A 19719-nucleotide genomic window follows, 5' to 3' on the forward strand; every position below is an offset into this window, starting at 1 on the left:
CCAAATATTATACTTCTTCTATTTTATTTACTTGGCACATGTTAATTGAACACTTTTGTTAAGAAAATATTAGTTAGGTATGCATTTTATTAAATTAATCTTACTAAAAAATTATTAGCCAGTAATCTTAGCAGTGAAGTTAGAATTTTCATCAAAGAAAATAAAGAGAAACAATAATAATTAAGTGTAATTTACAAGTGACATTTGAAGAGAAGGAAAAACACATAAATATTTTGTTGCTATTTTTTTGAGTTAGAGAGACAATTTTTCAATAAAAAATTAAAATATAATGAATAAATAAATAAAAAATGAGAATTTTAACATGTAGTTTATATGAATGATTTCTTTTACTAATATACACGATATAATTTTTCAGTAAATGGATGCCTATTGATACCCCTTAGGTGGTTAATATACATAATTTGTACAAAATATATACACCAAATCATATGAATTTACTATAATGAACTGATTTAATAGGATAATAATGCATGATAATTAAGTATGATTTAGTGCTAAAATTTATGTATAAACACATAATCATGTATTTATTGACTTAATATAAAACATCGGATATAAATATTTACTCTCATTGAACAGGGTGGCTCTACTACTTATGCCCTTACCCAATATATATCTTTGTTGATCAAGGTGATTAAAGAAGCTAAATTGTGGTCACTAATTCTAACAATCATTAGGCAATGAAACAGTAAAGTAGTTAGTTATAACTAACTGTACAGCTCACCTCTAACCAACTAGTAGTTAGTTACTTAGACCAAGATAGGATCACTATATATTTGATGTATTCATTATTATTAGGATAAGTGGAATTATAATACACTCTCATTTTACTTTATAATCTTCTTCTTTACTAATTCTCCTTCTAGTCTATAATTGTTTGATCTTGTTCAAATGATTTAGAGATACTGAATCTGTCTAAATTCTTCGTGGTATCAGAACGGGAAGCTCATGATTACATATTCATCTTATCTTTCTTCTCTTGAGTCTATCTGTGAAATTAACATATATTTAATTCTCATCTCTTTGATTTCTCTAGGTTTCTGATTTATCTGGGAAGTTAAGTTCTTGAAAAGTCTGAAGAAGAAAAAACAAGAACAATGTCTTCAAGTAACAATAACACCAATCGATATACAGAGTTCACATCTTCTCATACCTCCAGTGGTGCACCTGGAAATTCTTCAGTGAATGATGGTACACAACATAACATGCTATTGATCTCAATCATCCTCTCTATCTAACAACTAGTGATGTAAGTAGTACTTCCATCATCTCTACTTAATTAACTGGTGGTGAAAATTACTTGGTACAGAGTAAATCTATGAGAATTGCTCTCCTAGAAAGAAACAAATTGGGATTTATTGATGGTAGTATGAGTAAAAATACTTTCCTAATTGAGTTACATAATCAGTGGGAGAGGGTGAATGATATAGCCTTATCTTGGCTCATTAATTCAGTCTCAAATAGTCTAGTGGCTGGAGTTGTATATGCATCAACTTCTGGTGAGGTATGAACAGATTTAAGAGAAAGATTCAATAAGATTGATGGTCAAGAACCTACAGTCTACATCAAGAAATTTCTTCCATTACTCAAAGAGTATAATCTGTGTTTGTGTATTTTTCAAAATTGAAAGCATTATGGGATGAGTTTGAGTCGGTGGTGCCTTCCCCTGTATGTTCATGTGAAAGGTCTAGGGACTTTGTTTTGTATTTTCAAAGGTTAAAATTGTATCAACTTTTTATGGGGTTAAATGATACCTAAGCAAGAATTTAGATCTTGTTAATGTCCCCCTTACCCTTGGTACATCAAGCTTATGCAATGATCATAAGTGATGAAAATCAGAAGACAGTTTCTCAATTTATTAGCAGTGTTGGTCTTCTTGGAGCCATCCCTGGTATGACTGATGCAATTGCAATGTACTCAAAAGAAAGAAACATAATCCAAATGTGGTGTGTGATCACTGCAAACTTACAGGACATAATATGAAAGATTGTTATAGACTGACTAGTTATCCCCCAGGACATCCTAAACACAATGAGAAAAGAAGTCTTCATCAAGGGTATGGATCAAATACTAATATCCGAAGTGATAAAGAAAAACAAAGAAGGGTTGGTCCTGGTGGTTACAATAGTTCATATAATGATGCACATAATGCTATCATGGATGAGTGGAATGAGCAGAAAGATTGTGCTCAAATTGCTACTCAATCCAAGATGACACATTCTCAAGGATCCTTGAGTCAGAATTTTGTAGGATCTCAGGATCAGTAAATTGTGATGCCTCCTAGATTTTCACAAGAAGAGTATGATCAAATTTGCAGAATGCTGGAACAAAATTAAGGATCCTCCTTCTCAACTAATGCAGTAAACTTGTCAGGTAAATGTGGTGCTCTGTTAGTGTCTATTGAGCCACAAGAATGGATTATTGGTACAGGAGCTACTAACCACATGGCTTCAGATTTAAACTTGCTGAATAGCTCTACAGTAGTTAAGTCTGATCATCCTAGAAAAGTAGTGTTGCTACATGGTAATGTCTCCTATATTACACATACTGGCACTAGCAATATTTCTAATCAAAATGTCATTTAAAATTTGTTTCATATTCCTCATTTCCAATTCAATTTGTTATCAGTTTCACAGGTTACTAAATAGTTAAAATATTTTGTCACCTTTTTTCCTGACTTTTGTGTGTTTTAAAATATATACAATGGGAAGGTGAAAGAGATTGGTGAAGAAAAGTATGGCTTATACTTCTTACTCAGAAACAAGCTACCAGGAGTTAACAAAAATGAATTGTCCATTAGTAGTAATAGTCTAGCTAGTTTAGCTGCTCAGAATACTTTTAGTATAGCCTTATGGCATATGAGACTTGTCCATGTACCTCATAAGGTTCTACACAGCTTATTTCCTGGACATAGAAGTCAAATTTCTAATACTATACATCAATGTAGGCTCTTACTAGGTATGAGTTCAAGCAAATCCAGTATGATCATTCATTATTTCTTAAAGAAACAGACTCTGGAATAATTATTGTTCTTGTGTATGTTGATGATATTCTAGTTACAGCTGACAATCTAGATAAGATTATAGCAACCAAAACTGCTCTGCATAAAGCCTTCAAAATGAAAGATTTGGGAAAATGGAAATATTTTCTAGGAATTGAATTTGCAAGATCAGGAAAAGGTATTGCTATGCATCAAAGGAAATATGCATTAGAACTCATATTTGAAACAGGTTTAAGTGTTGTAAAACCAGCTACTACTCCTATAGATACAACCACCAAACTTACAACCAAGGAATATGATGATCACTTCAGAACTTCAGCTGATAATTATGATGACTTACTAATTGATCCTAGCTCATATCAAAGATTAATAGGTAAATTGCTCTATCTTACCGTTACTAGACTTGACATCTCATATAGTGTGCAGAATTTATGCCAATATATGCAACAACCAGAGCAGTCACATTTAAATGCTGCCTTGAGAGTGATCAGATATATCAAAGGAAGTCCAGGACAACGATTGCTACTATCAAGCAAAAGATAAGATGTTCTACCTACAGCGATGCAGACTGGGTTGCAGGCAGTGTTACAAGAAGAACAGTGACAGGTTTTACAATTAAGCTTGGTGATCCTTTAATCTCTTGAAAGTCAAAAAAAGCAACCTAAAGTGTCAAGGAGCTCAGCAGAAGCTGAATATAGAAGCTTGGCTTCTACAGTGGCAGAACTGACCTGGCTAATTGAATTACTTAAAGATCTTGGTGTTCAACTTCAACTACCAGTTAGAGTGTTCAGTGACAGTAAAGCAGCTCTACAAATGGCAGCCAATCCTGTCTACCATGAAAGAACAAAGCATATAGTGATTGACTGCCATTTTGTAAGAGAAAAAATTCAGCAAGGACTTATCAAGACAAACTATATTCATACCACTGATCAACCAGCAGATGTCCTAACCCAAAAGTCTAAATAGAATTCAACACGAATACCTTGTGTCCAAACTTGGTGTTATTAACATCTTCACCACCCCAAGTTTGAGGGGGAGTGTTGAACAAGGTGATTAAAGAAGCTAAATTGGAGTTACTAATCCTAACAGTCATTAGGCAATGAAACTATAAAGTAGTTAGTTATAACTAATTGTACAACTCACCTCTAACCAACTAGTAGTTAGTTACTTAGACCAAGATAGGATCACTATATATATCTTATGTATTCATCATTATTGAGATAAGTGGAATAGTAATACACTCTCATTTTACTCTATAATCTTCTCTTTTCTACTTCTCCTTCGAGTCTATGATTGTTTGATCTTGTTCAAAAATGATTCAGAGATATTGAATCTATCTAAATACAACTATACTAATTTATCATAATTAATTATGTCACATGTGTCAATATATTTACTGGGTTGATGTATACACTAAATGTACGCGGGTAAATTTTCACATTGTGTGTGTAAACGCGCGCATTAAACAAAATCATAATACACACAAATTTCTATACCGTCATTTAATATGTAATTACAAAAACGATAATTATTCAAATTCTACCATATCAATTTATATTTTTATCTTTTTATTCTACTGCATAATAAGTGATATTTTACATAGTGGATAATTAGCGGTTCAAAATCCCATGACTTATGTGGAGTAATACCAAACATCTAGTATTTTCTCACATTAGTGGCATCAATAAAATCTTTATTATTAGTAACACTTCTAGTGATTACATCATATATATCACGTTTACTTAGTTTTTATGTCCTATATTAAAGAACCACATGGTCAACAATTAGGTTTACACATATGAAAAAAGTATAATTACTAAAACTATCCATTCAATATCTTATGCAATCTTTAAGTATCTTTGATTTAATTGGATAGGCAAATAACATTTGGAAATAAAAAAAGAATCTTCAAATTAAAAGTTGACACTTGACACACAAGAGAAGGGAATTAATGTACTAGAAAGTTGAATGAACATCAACATGATTTTCCTTGTTAATTCTAAGATCTTTTTTTCTTCAATGTAAGATCTTATTTGTAGGTGCTTGATGTAACATATGTATGAAAAGTCAATTTCATGCTGAGCCAGGTAGGATCGATTGTGTTCATTCGAATATTAAATTACTTTCTGCAAAAATTATATTATTTATACATGCCTGGTTGAAATTATTTTCTATATATATAGTAGATGTGAATCTCCTTTGACTTCTTCGCGTGTTTACTATTTTATATTTCGAACCTTTTAGTGAAAATTCTGACTTCGACACAGATGATTCCATGCAAAGTGTAATTGCCAGGAAATCTTCTTGTCAATTTCAATGTGGATTTCATCAACTTTCAATTGATCATATCTTTTACTTTCCTTCTCTTCTCTCCTTTTAAAAAAAACAAACAAAAGTCTTAGTAATATTTTCCTACTGAATTTCAATTTTCATGTGCATGCATGTTCTAGATTTATTTCATATAACTATTATAGAACAATATCTAAATATTCCTTTTGAGAAAACCAAGAGTTTGGTAACTTATATGAATCTTTTAAATTATGATTTCTTTTCAGAAAAAGAAGATTTTTATAAGAAAATGTTAGAAGATAATCATGTTCAAGCTCAGATATTCCCATTAATTCAATTTCCACTTGTTAGTAGATTCAAAGGCGAATTAGAATTGCAATGCATGATTCATCTGAGTCAAGTATTTTTGACACGTAATATGGATAGTTCATTATGTGTAATTTACTTGTGGTTCTCCTTGGTTTATATTAGTTCACAACTTGTATTATCTCTATTTATCATACGGAAAATGATTTACAAAATTAAAAAATAAATATAAGAAACAAGAGAGAGAGAAAGTGAATCCAAATAAAATCCTAACGATTTGAACAAGATCTCCTGTTGCATAAGTCAAGAGTCTTTGAAGATGACTAGCTAGTCAACCATCTAAGGATGAAGACTCCGCGACAGATTCAAAATTTAATAAATTTAATGATATTCAATATTTAAGATTATTTTTAGTGTCGACCTCATCATATCAAACGTAGGTAATATGGGTTCCAAATTAAACTATTTTGTAAATTTTTTTAGTAATTTCTCTGTGTATATCTGTATATTTGTATCAAAAATACTAAATTCATCTCAACTCATCGCACTCTTGATTGGTTGGTTCTTGGTATTCTCACAGTATCCAGCCTGTTCAATGTCTTGTCTAACAATGTGATTTGCAAGGTGTGTCCCAACAACCAAAAGTAAGAAAAAAAATTGAAAGAAAACAAAATAAACATCACATATATAATTGCATGTGATCATATGAAATATTGGTCTTGAAAATTAATGATCCACAAATAAGAAAAAATGTGAGACATATTAAACAACTAAAACGTATTATATAGACGTATGAATGGTGTGATTATTTGCTATTTATGCAAATATTATTCAACAGTCTTCGAAGTCAATTAAGGCACGCAATGAATTATATCATACAAATAAGAAAAAAAAAATTGTAAAGGAGTTCAAAATTTGCTTTAAGATCAATTCAGATCCCATATCATGGCCATATGTAACATTTTATAATATTTATTTATAAAATTCTGACTCTATCGCTGAATGAAATACGTATTTAACACACACATAGATCGTCATGATTTATTTAGGAGAAAGAAGTTGATAGAGACATTAAAGACGTTTCTATGTATTTAATAATTAATTGTATATAAGTTAGTTGATGGGGAGCCTTGGAGTAACTGGTAAAGTTGTTGCCATGTGACCAAGAGGTCACGGGTTCAAGCCTTGGAAACAGCCTCTGACAGAAATGCAAGTAAGGCTTCATACGATACACCCTTGTGGTGGGGCCCTTCCCCGGACACCGCGCATAGCAGTAGCTTTAGTGCACCGGGCTGACTTTTTTTCTTTTTTTTTTTCGTATATAAGTTAGTTAAGTGTAATACTCCTAGTATATTATGTGAGGTCCCAATCAAAGATTTAGCTTTAAATATATTATTTCAAGTGCTAAAACAAAACTATACTAATATACCATTCAACTTATAATCTTTGACCGTTATTTAACCTAAAGATATCTAGCAGGTAGGAATTATATTTAGTGGTCCAAATATATATTTTAAAAGATATTGAGAATCACAACTAATTGTATTTTTGCAATCTTGTACAAGTTAAATTATTTTGGAGTCGTTGAACAATGTGTTGCAACATTAAATTGTGAATTATCAACATTGACATAACATTGATTCCCATTTATAATGTCTTCAAGACTTCAATACATACAAAGTCAAGTTGCACATATGATACAACGACTACTATTTCATTACTAGAAAATTTCAATATTTCATAAATAATTATAGTTTAGAACATAATTATGAAATGTACGTAGCTATAATTGTTGTATCACATGAGTATTAACTATATCAGCAAAGGAACTATATACAAGCGGTGAGTATCAACTGTAACAAATGGGTATCAGCTGTATCATACGGGTATCATTCAACACATTGTATCATCAATTGAAAACGCACGGAAAGGTTGTATACACCAAGCATGGTTGTATGATGTCTAAATTCTAAATTTTGAATTCATTGTTGATCGAGAGAAATTGGAGCATCAAGTGAGGGTTGATAGATTGAGAGACAAACAAAAGGCCGTATAATATGAAGGCCTCATGATACCCTCGATAAAGTTAAAAGATGTATTTCGAAGTTCACTCTTTCAATTCTGAACTTATATATAACACGTATAAATTTTGAAGTCATTACTGATCGAGAGAAATTGGAGCGTCAAGTGAGGGTTGGTAGATTGAGAGATAGACAAAAGGTTGTGTAATAGTGAAGGCTTCGTGGTACCTTCAATAAAGTTAAAATGTATTTCAAAATTTACTCTCCCAATTTTGAACTTATAACTTTCAAATTCTGAATTCATTACTGATCAAGAGGAATTGAAGCGTCGAGTGGGGTTGATACATTAATAAGAGATGGATAAAATGTCATGTAATAATGAACGCCTTGTGTACCTTCAATAAAGTTAAAAGATGTATTTCTAAATTTACTCTTTCAATTCCAAACTTATAACACGTTTAAATTCTGAATTAGCTACTGATTGAGAGGAATCGGAGTGTCAAGTGGGAGAGAAAGACAAAAAGATCGTGCATTAATAGTGAATGCCTCGTGGTATCCTCAATAAAGTTAAAAAATGTAATTCAAAATTATTTTTTCAATTTTAAACTTACAATACATTTAAATTCTGAATTAGCTACTCATCGAAATGAATAGAAGTGTCAAGTGGGAGAGAAAGACAAAAAGGCCGTGCATTAACAGTGAAGGCCTCGTGGTGTGGACTACCCTAAAAGATACTTATTGCATATCTTCATGGAGATGACACTATCATGATTTATGACAAAGTGGTCTCATATATGTCTCTAATTGAAAAAAAAAAAAAATAATCAATGCCAACTTGTCTTTGGCCATGACCAAACTCGTCCTAATGTGCAATCATGGCTATGCATATGTTGCATGAGATCGCATTGCCACTACAATAATACCTATAGTACCTGTTAAATTAGGTTTTGGATCTAATTCATATTTCAAAAAGTTTGGAGGAAGACAGTTCAAGCCTTATAAGAAATTCAAAATTTCATTTATTCAAAATATTTCATTCTATTTATGACCTGCTCACACTCAGATTCGGATATTTGTGGGAGTTTCCATTCTCCCTCATGCCCGAATTAGAACATCATCCTTTATCGAAAGTTCTACTGTAATTCAGTGCATGCACATTCATGGATCAAAGGTATTTTCAACTCACAGTTATCAGGTTTTTCTAGAGAACAGGGTCTGACTTTGTTAATACCATTTAAAATTAGGTTTTGAGTCTAATTCACACACTACAACTAGCTAAAAGGAAAAAGGATTGTCCAAGTCCAGAATTTCATTCTTTCTGTTTCATCGATGCAGGATATTCTATTCAATTCATCAATAGCCAATGCTATCTATATTCACTAACAAGTAGTACTACTCGTAATAATGAGTTTAAATTATATATATTGACAATGTAAATTTTTTTTTTTTTTTTTTACGATCTGAAAGTGTAAATATTTTTTATATTGTTAATACACATAGCGTATAGTTTGTTGTTATATATAAAAGAGCCAATACGAAGTACTAAGTTCTTGTTATTTACGAAATCAGAAAAATTATATAGGCAACTAGATAGAAGAAAATAGTATTGTCCATTGAGAAATCATTAGTACACATATATAAGATGAGCTGGTATGACAAACACAGTAAAAGTTATGACACTATGGATCAATAATCTCATGTGCATATGCTATCATATCTACGATTGCATGAGCAGTTTAAAATGATCCGAGTTAATAAATAAGTGAATTATATTTATAGGTTAAATTTCGGCTATGTCTTTAGTTCAAATTAGTGTGACATAACTTTTAGATTGGCAGGTTGAATTTGGGTGAGTTCAAAAAAATCTAAATAAGATAAAAAATATTATATTTTCATGAGTTAATCTTACGTCTTATTCGAAATGGTGGACAGTTTCCAAAATTGTGGATAGATTTTGTGGCCACTCTCCAAAAAGAGAAAATAGTTTGTCAAATAGCCAAAAATGGTAAAAATCTTTGCAAAATCAAACAATTATGTACAATGAAGATATATACTTGGGTCCCTTAGATTCTTTTGTACCTTCCTTATCCACAACTCCAGCTTGGCTTTACAATTTTTTTTAAAAAATAAATAGATTAATAATTTAGCAAGATATTAAAAGGCAAAATTTCATAAATAGCTAATATTTAAGCAAAAAACGAGACATCATATAATTACAAAACATAGTTACAGTTTAATGGCTAAATATGCAAATTAAAGATTGAATATAAAAATAGAAATTCGCTTCAGTGATCAGTATGAGTTTGAATTTCATCGACACTTATGGAATCGTGCTTGCAATTCGGGGGATATATTGAAAATATTATGTATTAATTAAGGGTGATGTTTCTAGAAAAAATTGAAGGAAAAGTTTCTTTTAAGTCTTGAATGAAGAATTGGTGACATTGACCAATTTAAAGGGTCAAACATAGTTAAAAAACTTGATTAGGTTAATTGTGGACTTGATTAATATATTCTAAACTTTTTAATCTTTTCAAAAATACAAACTAACCTACACCCACAAAACTTTCCTCCCTCTGCAAATCAATCTCTCTCTCTTTTCTCTCTTTCTATCGATAGTTTCTCTCTCTAACTTCTCCCAACCAACAACTTTTTAAATTTCTCCCTTCAATCTTATGCAACTTCAACCTCTGGCAACAAATAGTTTTGAGTTCTTTCCCGTTCCTTTTTTACTTTCAACCATCAGTCGACGTGACAACATTCTCCGACGACAACAACTTCGAGTTCTTCATCGTTTCTTTTTGATTTTCACACGTAAAAAATTAGGGCTTTTAAGTTATGACGAAAATGAGGAACTTGATTTGTTGGTGTTTGTTATTTTTTTATGTTTTTTGTTATTTTTTTTTAATGTTGTTATTTTTTAGTTGAATTTCTCATCTGGATGTATCTGCTACTGCTATTTTTTAATAATGGATAAAACATGTAACGTGAATCCAACAGATGAGTATTTGTTGCAACATATATGACCAATCTGTTGCACATATTAGTAATTTGTTGCATCATATATGACTAATATGTTGCGCAAATTAGTAATCTGTTGCAATATATATGACTAATCTGTTGCACAGATTAGTAATATGTTGCAACATATATGAATAATCTGTTGCAACATATACGACTAATTTGTTGTAACAAATGAGTAATTTGTTGCAACATATATGACTAATCTGTTGCAACATATATGACTAATTTGTTGCAACAGATTACTCATCTGTTGGATTCATTTTATAGTTTTGTAATATGAATCCAACATATGGGTCATCTGTTGTAATAGATTAGTCATATATTGTAACAAATTACTCACTTGTTCCAATAGATGACTCATATGTTGGATTCATATTACAGGTTCTATCCATTATAGCAGTAGTAGATACACCAAATAAGAAATTCAACAAAAATTATAATTTTACTTACAAAATAAGCTATGAAGTAATGTCCAAGTGATGTACGAACAAAATTTGACCTAAAAATTTTTAAAAAAATTTCAACAGGGGCACAACGAATAAGTAAAACACATGAAAAATTTCATGAAACAGGTAAAGAAGACAAAAATAATATACCATACATCAAATGCAAAAGGATCAAGGGGACAAACAATTGAGTTCTCCTAAAAACGTTTAAGTTCCCTGATATTTTAATTGCTTTCTAATAGTTGACCTATTTGTTACAATAGATTTTCTATCTGTTTTATAATTTCCAACAGATGAATCATCTGATGCAACATGCTAGTCATCTGTTGATTTAAATTAAGCAATTATTAGTAATAACTAAATTGATTTAGCTAAAATTAAAGACGTCTTTACGACAATGGGACAAACATTTGTGTTCTCCTAAAAATATTTGAGTTCTCTAGTATTTTAATTATTTTCCAACAGATTATCTAATTATTGCAACAAGTTAGTCATCTATTGCAACAGATGTTTATAACAGTCTAGTCATTTGTTTATTCAAATTAAGAAATTATTAATAATAACTAAATTAATTTAATTAAAATTAAAGATAAGTCTTTAATACAAGACCTTAGACAAGGGGACAAATATTTGAGTTCTCCTATAAATATTTGATCTTTAGTATTTTAAATTATTTTTCAACATATATCGAACTCAGAACCAAAATGAGCCACGAAATTAAAAAAGTGACCAAAATAGGTCACCTATTTAAAAAGTTATCAAAATAGGCTAAACGTAATAATTTATTACATTTTCTACTTGTTTCTTAACGGTCAACTAACGGAGTTGACTTTTACAAAAACCTAAGAATTTCTTACGTTTTGTATTTTTTTGTAAAATATAAGAAATTCTTACGTTTTATAAAAAAAATATAAAACGTAAGAACTTCTTACGTTTTACACGATAACCGAGGAAAAAATACAATGAATTGTCAAATCAATTAAAAAGGTACTAAAAAAAAGAGTTGTTCAACGTAACAAAAAGTTACGTTCTTAACTTTTTTATAGCAGTGGTCCCCCACCCACAATTCCTTTTTCCACAAATGTCCCATCACTTTTACTTTTTCCTCTTTTACATATGATAATTATGAATTTTTTTATTAGTTAAATTTATTTATATTTTAGATGTAGTTCAAATAAATATTTTTTCTAATAATTTTTTACGTTTTACACAAAAAAATTTAAAAAATGAAGTATCAATTACCTCATTAACTTAAAAATTTTCTTATATTTATTCTATATAAAAAATAATCACTTCTATCCTTAATTATTCGATTTCTCATTAAAAAAATTATACTTTTGAGTTTTTCTCTACTCCAAAATAGTGAAATGTCGAATTATCGTCGATCAAATATGCTACTATATACAAGAATTATATTTTTTTAGGAGTGTTCCTAAAAAAATATATTTTCTTATATTAATTTAGGAGTGTTCCTAAATTAAATTGTGATTTTTTACTCCATTAATTATAATATGAAATGTATTTGTGCATGTGAGTTTCCTTAATATCCTAATCGAAACACTAATCAAAAACTTCGATGAATCACTATCCGAAAAAATTAATTTCATATTTTTAACACACCAAAATAAATAATTCTTCTATATAGTAGCATATTTGATCGACAATAATTCAACATTTTACTATTTTGGAGTAGAGAAAAACTCAAAAGTATAATTTTTTTTAGAGAGAAATCGGATAATTAAGGATAGAAGTGATTATTTTTTTTTATATAGAATAAATATAATAAAATTGTTAAGTTAATGAGGTAATTGATACTTCTATTTTTTAATTTTTATGTAAAACGTAAAAATTTATTACATAGAGGAAAAATAAATTATTTAAACTACATGTAAAATATAAATAAATTTAACTAATCAAAAAATTCATAATTATCATATGTAAAAAGAGGAAAAAGTAGAAGTGATGGGACATTTATAGAAAAAGGAATTGTGGGTGGGGGACCACTGCTATAAAAAAAATTAAGAACGTAACTTTTTGTTATGTTGAACAACTCATTTTTTAGTATCTTTTTAATTGATTTGATAATTCACTGCATTTTTTCCTCGATTATTGTGTAAAACGTAAGAAATTCTTACGTTTTTATAAAAGTCAACTCCGTTACTTGATCTTTAAGAAAAAAAATAGAAAACGTAATAAATTATTACGTTTAGCCTATTTTGGTATCTTTTTAAATAGGTGACCTATTTTGGTCACTTTTTAAATTCTGTGGCTCATTTTGGTTCTGAGTTCACATATATCTTGTCCATTTAATAATTTCCAATAGATGAGTCATATGTTGCAATAATTTAGTCATATGTTGCAACAGATGTCTATATTTGTTGGATAATTTTCAATAGATGAGTTAGCTATTGCAACAGCTTAGTCATCTGTTGCAACAGATGTCTATATATGATAAGGAAATTCCTAGCTCGAGACCTTTCACACGAAGTCAAGCACGTGAGTTGCAACGACTCCAAGCCTTGTTCACATCCTTGGCCATGTGTGAGGCCCTTGTGAGCCCATCTAAGGGCCTATATTTAATAAAATGTAAAAAGGCCCACCAAGACATCCCAAACCCATCCACTTAAATGCCAAGGGTATTTTGGTCTTTGTCCCTCCTTTTCTAAGTGACTTTATAAGCCATGTAATAGGGCTAGTCTTGCTTTAGTTGATTCCTATTATTCAAGAAACAAAAGACTTGTAATTTTTTTGACTTCTCTCTCTCATTTGGAGAGGCCAAAACCAAATTCTCACTAGTAGAGTGATACTAGTATTGTATGTTGGCTAGAAACTAGGTTCTTAGAGTTCTTTGAGTTCCTCTTGTTCCAAGTAAGGACTTGGTATTGATATTTATTAGTCTTGGGGTTCTTTCTCTTGTTAGGGTTCTTAGATTAATGAATATTGTGTGTCAAGTTTCTATCTCTTTCTTTATAAATCTTGTTAACATTGTGTTGTTGAATATAAAAGTCTAGTGAGGCCGCGTGGGGCTCTTTCGATTCACTAGAAATATTGTCTTTGTTGTTCTTGTTGTTAAACTCACTTTTCTAGTTCAAACAAGTGTTGCAAGCCTAGTGAAGCCGTGTGTGGCCATTTTTGATTCACTAGCACTTTGTTGTTCATCTTGTTGTTCTTGTGTTGGTTGGAATCTCTTGATACACTTAGCATTGTATCATTTAGTATCAAAGCTCAAGGCTAGGTTTTGTTCTTACCAAAACCAATCTTGGGAAGCTCTTACCAAAAAGTGTGTTCTTGAACATTTTGGTCGAAAAATTGGTTGTAGATCTATAAAAGATTTTACTTGTTTAGCTTGTTTCATGTGTTGATTTCTTCCCCATCAAGACAAAAAGTGTCTAAATCTAAAGTTGAGCTTAATTGGAAGAGAATTGTAGTTGTGAAAACTTATAGTGGCCATGAGTTTTGACGTGTTGGGGCGTTGGAAGTGAACATTGTGGACCTGCGGCCAATGAAAAGATGCCACGTCATCCTAGTTACTATTCATGTGATAATTAAGCTTAAATTTGGATGTTCTAGTTTTTAATTATTAATTCCTAGTTTCCTCTAATTGACTTGAGAACTAATTAACAAACTAGTACATTCCTACTAGCTTGTCAATTAGTCCCTTGAAGCCTTGTGTTCGTGTCAACATTTGTTTGTGTGCTTTTGTCGTTTGAAGATGTTGTAACTCTTGGCTCTAGTTTGATGATAATTCTTTGAGTTTCAAGAAAGAATCCACTTCGGACAAGAGCATACTCATACCTTAAGGATTCACGGGTTACTAGCCAATCTACAACACTTGTGGAGCTCGAGTGAGAGTGAACCAAAAGAGTGTGAGTGAGGAGAGGGATTTGACTAACTTGTTTGTTGCTTGTGTAGGTGATAACTTGACAACGGAGGGAGCCACGTCTCAAACCGTGGATTCTAATGAAATGGAGAATATGAGGGTTACTCTTGAGGCTATGACCCGAACTCTTGAAAGGTTGAGTATGGAGGTGGGAGCTATAAGGGGGGAAGTGACGACTATTAGTGGGAGTTTAGAACAAGTAGAGAGTCAAAGGAACTCTCGCCCTTCTACTCCTCGACATGTTTCATCAAGTGGACATCATAAAAATTCCTCCGCTACCGTTACTTCCAAAACATGGCCTCAATTACCAAATCCTTCCCTAGCTCCACTAAATGTCGTAAGCCAAACCACCCATAACCCCATAACCCGAGACTCCAATAGACTAACCCATTTCCAAAATCCTCAAGTTTCGCAAGAGGGACTTGGACGCCCAATACCTCCACTAAATCCAAACCCTCCCTTCCAAGCTTCACTAAATCGAAGACCATAACCTCCACAAAATCCAATTTCTCCAAATCAAGTTCCAAATGTCCAAACCGTCCCGTCCACTTTGAGGAATATGGTAGAGAGCATTATGAAGTGTATAGAGCCTTTGATGATAATTACATAAGGGAGGAGGAAATAAAAAGAAGACGTGTGGATCCAAGTAGATACCAAGGGTATGGAGAAAGGGGAAACCGACACCAAGAAAGAGACGTAGGCATCAATACCATCAAATTGAGTCTACCTATATTTAAGGGCGGTGTGTGATAAAGTGTTCCAAGTAAATGATATCTCAGAGGAGAAGAAGAGTTGTTACTCCATAGCTCACTTTGAAGGCAATGCTAACACATGGTGGGAATACGTCAAACAGTTTGGCAATGAGTTGATTGATGGGAAACCACCACCTTGGTTTTGGTTGAGGTACCTAATGAGACAACGATACCTTCCCGAGAGTTATCGACATGAGTTGATTGCTAGATTGTACAACTTACGGCAAGGGAATCGAAGTGTGATGGCATATTATGATGAGTTTCAACAACTTATGTTGAAGCTTGATCATCGTGGAGAACACATTAGTCATGACATCATTCGGTTCAAGTGTGGGTTGAACAAGGATATCTCCACTCATTTGACACTTCATCGAAGGTATTTTCCAAGCAGCTCTTGATATTGAAAGGGAACTTAAAGAAAGGTCGTCGCTCAAAGAAAAGAGACAATCAACCTCGGGTTGGCCGAGGGGCAAGGATATGGTTCAATCCTCTTTGGGTTGGCCCAAAAACAAGGACCAACCCATCACTACTAGGCTTCCTGAGCCCAAAACAGCCCACAAAATCCCTCCGAGGCAAGAAATTCACAAGTATCCTAATCCTAAAGGGTTTCAATGCTTCAAGTGCCAAGGTTGGGGGCATAAAGCCAATGAATGCCCTAACCGACGCAATGTAATTCTAAAAGAAGGTAGATTGTATTTCCTTGGAGAAGAAGTGGGTATTGAGGGTTATGAGAGTGAGGCCGAGCCTCAAGATGAAGAGACGACTGAGAGGGAGCCACATGATGATGATGATGATTGTGAGGATGCTTATCCGCAAGAAAGGGGAGTGCGTGGTTTCAAACTTTGTAGTGAGACATGCCATGATTAGTAAGGCGATAGATTATCCTAGCCAACGGGAGAATTTATTCCATACTAAATATCTTGTGAAGGAAAGTGTGTGCACTATGGTGATAGATAGTGGAAGTTGTGCGAATGTGGTTAGTGTTACAATGGTGAAATTCTTGAAATTGCCAACTACACCTCACACCAGTCCTTACAAGTTGCAATGGTTGAATGAATGCGGCGAGTTAAAGGTCACAAGGCAATGTGTGATACGTTTTAAGGTTGCCAACTACCATGACGAGGTGCTTTGTGATGTGATACCAATGGAAGCTTATCACTTGTTGTTTGGAAGGCCTTGGCAATATGATAGGTCGACCAAACATGATGGAATTTCCAATCGGTATAAACTTGAGAAGGATGGCTGCAAGGTCGCTCTTCATCCATTATTGCCTTCCTAAGTGAACGAATTACACCAAAAGATGTGAGAATTGAGGAAAAAAGGAAAGAAGGCCGAGAGTGAGGGGAAAAGAGGGGAACCCGAGAGTGAGGGAGTAGGAGAAACTGAGGGTCTCCTAATTTCTAAGGGGCAAGGAAGTGTAGTGATGATAGCTAGGAGGAAAGAATTATTTGTGGATCATGATGAGGACACTCCAATGCTCCTCTTGGCTCATTGTTTTAATACTAACGCCACTAACATTTTTATTTCTCCTCTTATTTCTCATGTTTTCCAAGATTATGAGGATGTCTTCCCAAAATAATTACCACAAGCATTGCCCTCACTTTGGGGAATTGAGCACCAAATAGATTTTGTGCCGGGTTCACAATTGCCCAACAAATCGGCTTATAGGAGAAACCCGATGGATACTAAGAAATTGCAACGCCAAGTTGAGGAACTCCTCAACAAGAGGTATATCAAGGATATTATGAGCCCTTGTGCGGTCTCGGTGCTACTAGTTCCCAAGAAATATGGGACTTGGCATATGTGCGTTGATTGCTGAGCCATTAACAAGATAACGGTAAAATATCATCACCCTATTCCTAGGTTAAATGATATGCTTGATGAATTGAGTGGTTCGTGTTTGTTTTCTAAAATTGATTTGAGGAGTGGCTATCACAAAATTCATATGCAACCGGGTGATAAATGGAAAACCACCTTCAAGACCAAATTCGATCTCTATGAATAGATGGTTATACCATTCGGCCTAACAAATACTCCAAGTACTTTCATGAAGCTAATGAATCATTGTGATGAAGCCATTTATCGGAAAGTTTGTTATTGTTTACTTTGATGATGTGTTGGTGTATAGTAAATCCTTAGATGAGCATGTAAAGCATTTACAATGTGTGTTTGATGTTCTCCGAAAGGAGAAGTTATATACTAATCTAGAAAAATGTTCTTTTGGTGTCCATGAGGTTATATTTCTTGGGTTTGTGGTGAGCTCAAGAGGGGTCAAAGTGGATGAATCTAAGATTGACGCCATTGAAAATTGGCCAACTCCCAAAACCGTAGGTGAAGTGAGGAGCTTCCACGGGTTGACTAGTTTTTATAGACGTTTTGTCAAAGGATTTAGCACCATTGCCGCTCCCTTTACCGAAGTGATTAAAAAGGATCGGCCTTTCAAGTGGGGAGATGAACAAGCTAAGGTCTTCGAGGACTTGAAAGCTTGCTCATCTCGGCCCTTTTGCAATAATTGCTGAATTTTGACAAGACTTTTGAGGTTGAATGTGATGCTAGCAAAGTCGGCATAGGCACGATTTTAATGCAAGAACTGAAGCCTATTGCCTACTTTAGCGAAAAGCTCAAAGGAGCAACTCTAAACTACTCTACGTACGATTTAGATTTGTATGCCTTGATTAGAGTCTTGGCCACTTGGCAACATTATTTGTGGCCTAAGAAATTCGTGATCCAAACGGATCATGAATCCTTGAAGCATCTACGGGCACAAGACAAGATTAACCAGCAGCATGCCAAATGGATTGAATTTCTTAAAACTTTTCCTTATTTTATTCAATACAAGAAGGGTAAAGATAATGTGATTGCCGATGCTTTGTCCCGGAAACATGTGCTTGTATCTATTTTGTCATCTAAGTTGATGGGGTTTGAAAGCCTCAAGTCTTTATATCCCAAGGACCCTCACTTCGCTTCTATCAATAGGAAAAGTGAAGAGTTAGATAGGGATAGATGGGTTACGGATAGGGTTTCCCATCCCTATACCAAATTTGATGGATACTTATTTAAGGGTAGATGATTGTGTGTTCCCTCAAGTTTGTGGAGAGAATTATTTATGAGGAAAGCACACAATGGCAGTCTAATGGGCCATTTTGGGGTCGAGAATACCCTCGGAATTTTGGAAGAACAATTTTATTGGCCTAAAATGCACAAGAATGTGGCCCAGATTTGCGGCCAATATATTGAGTGCAAAGGATCCAAGTCACGGCTCCAACCTCATGGGTTGTACACCCCATTGTCTACCCCTTTGCTTCCTTGGCTTGACATATCAATGGACTTCGTGTTGGGATTACTGAGGACTAGAAGGGGGCGGGATAGTATTTTTGTTGTGGTGGATCGGTTTTCCAAGATGGCTCACTTTATTCCTTGTTCTAAATGTGATGATGCACCTAGTGTAGCCTCTTTGTTTATTGATAATGTTGTAAAACTTCATGGTGTTCCGAGGACCATAGTGAGTGATAGGGATTCTAAATTCTTAAGCCACTTTTGGAAGTCCATGTGGGGTAGACTCGGTACTAAGTTATTGTTTTCGACTTCATGTCACCCACAACCGATGGCCAAACGAAAGTAGTAAATTGGACCTTAGGGTCTATGCTACGGTCCATGGTAAAAGGAAAAATGACTTCTTGGGAGGAAAACTTACCGTTGATTGAGTTTGCTTATAATCGGTTTTACACTCGAGCACAGGGATGACACTCTTTGAGTGTGTATACGACATCAACCCCCTCACCCCTTTAGATTTAATCCCTTTGCCAAGTGATCTTATGATAAGCTTAGATGGAAGCAAATGGGCTGAGGCCATGAAGAAGCTACATGATAAGGTGAGGTTGCGGTTGGAGAAGAAAAACCAAGGAATGCTAAGTTGATGCCACAGGGTGATGAACCGTTCCAAGTATTAGAAAGAATCAACGACAATGCCTACAAGATT

The 19719-nt window shown here is 33.4% G+C and overlaps 1 pseudogene; it reads left to right on the forward strand.

Moving 5' to 3' along the window:
- The first annotated feature begins 1118 nt into the window (after positions 1 to 1118).
- Positions 1119 to 19719, forward strand: LOC124898945 (annotated as a pseudogene).

The sequence above is a fragment of the Capsicum annuum genome, chromosome 1, assembly GCF_002878395.1.
Source record: "Capsicum annuum cultivar UCD-10X-F1 chromosome 1, UCD10Xv1.1, whole genome shotgun sequence".
NCBI lineage: Eukaryota > Viridiplantae > Streptophyta > Magnoliopsida > Solanales > Solanaceae > Capsicum > Capsicum annuum.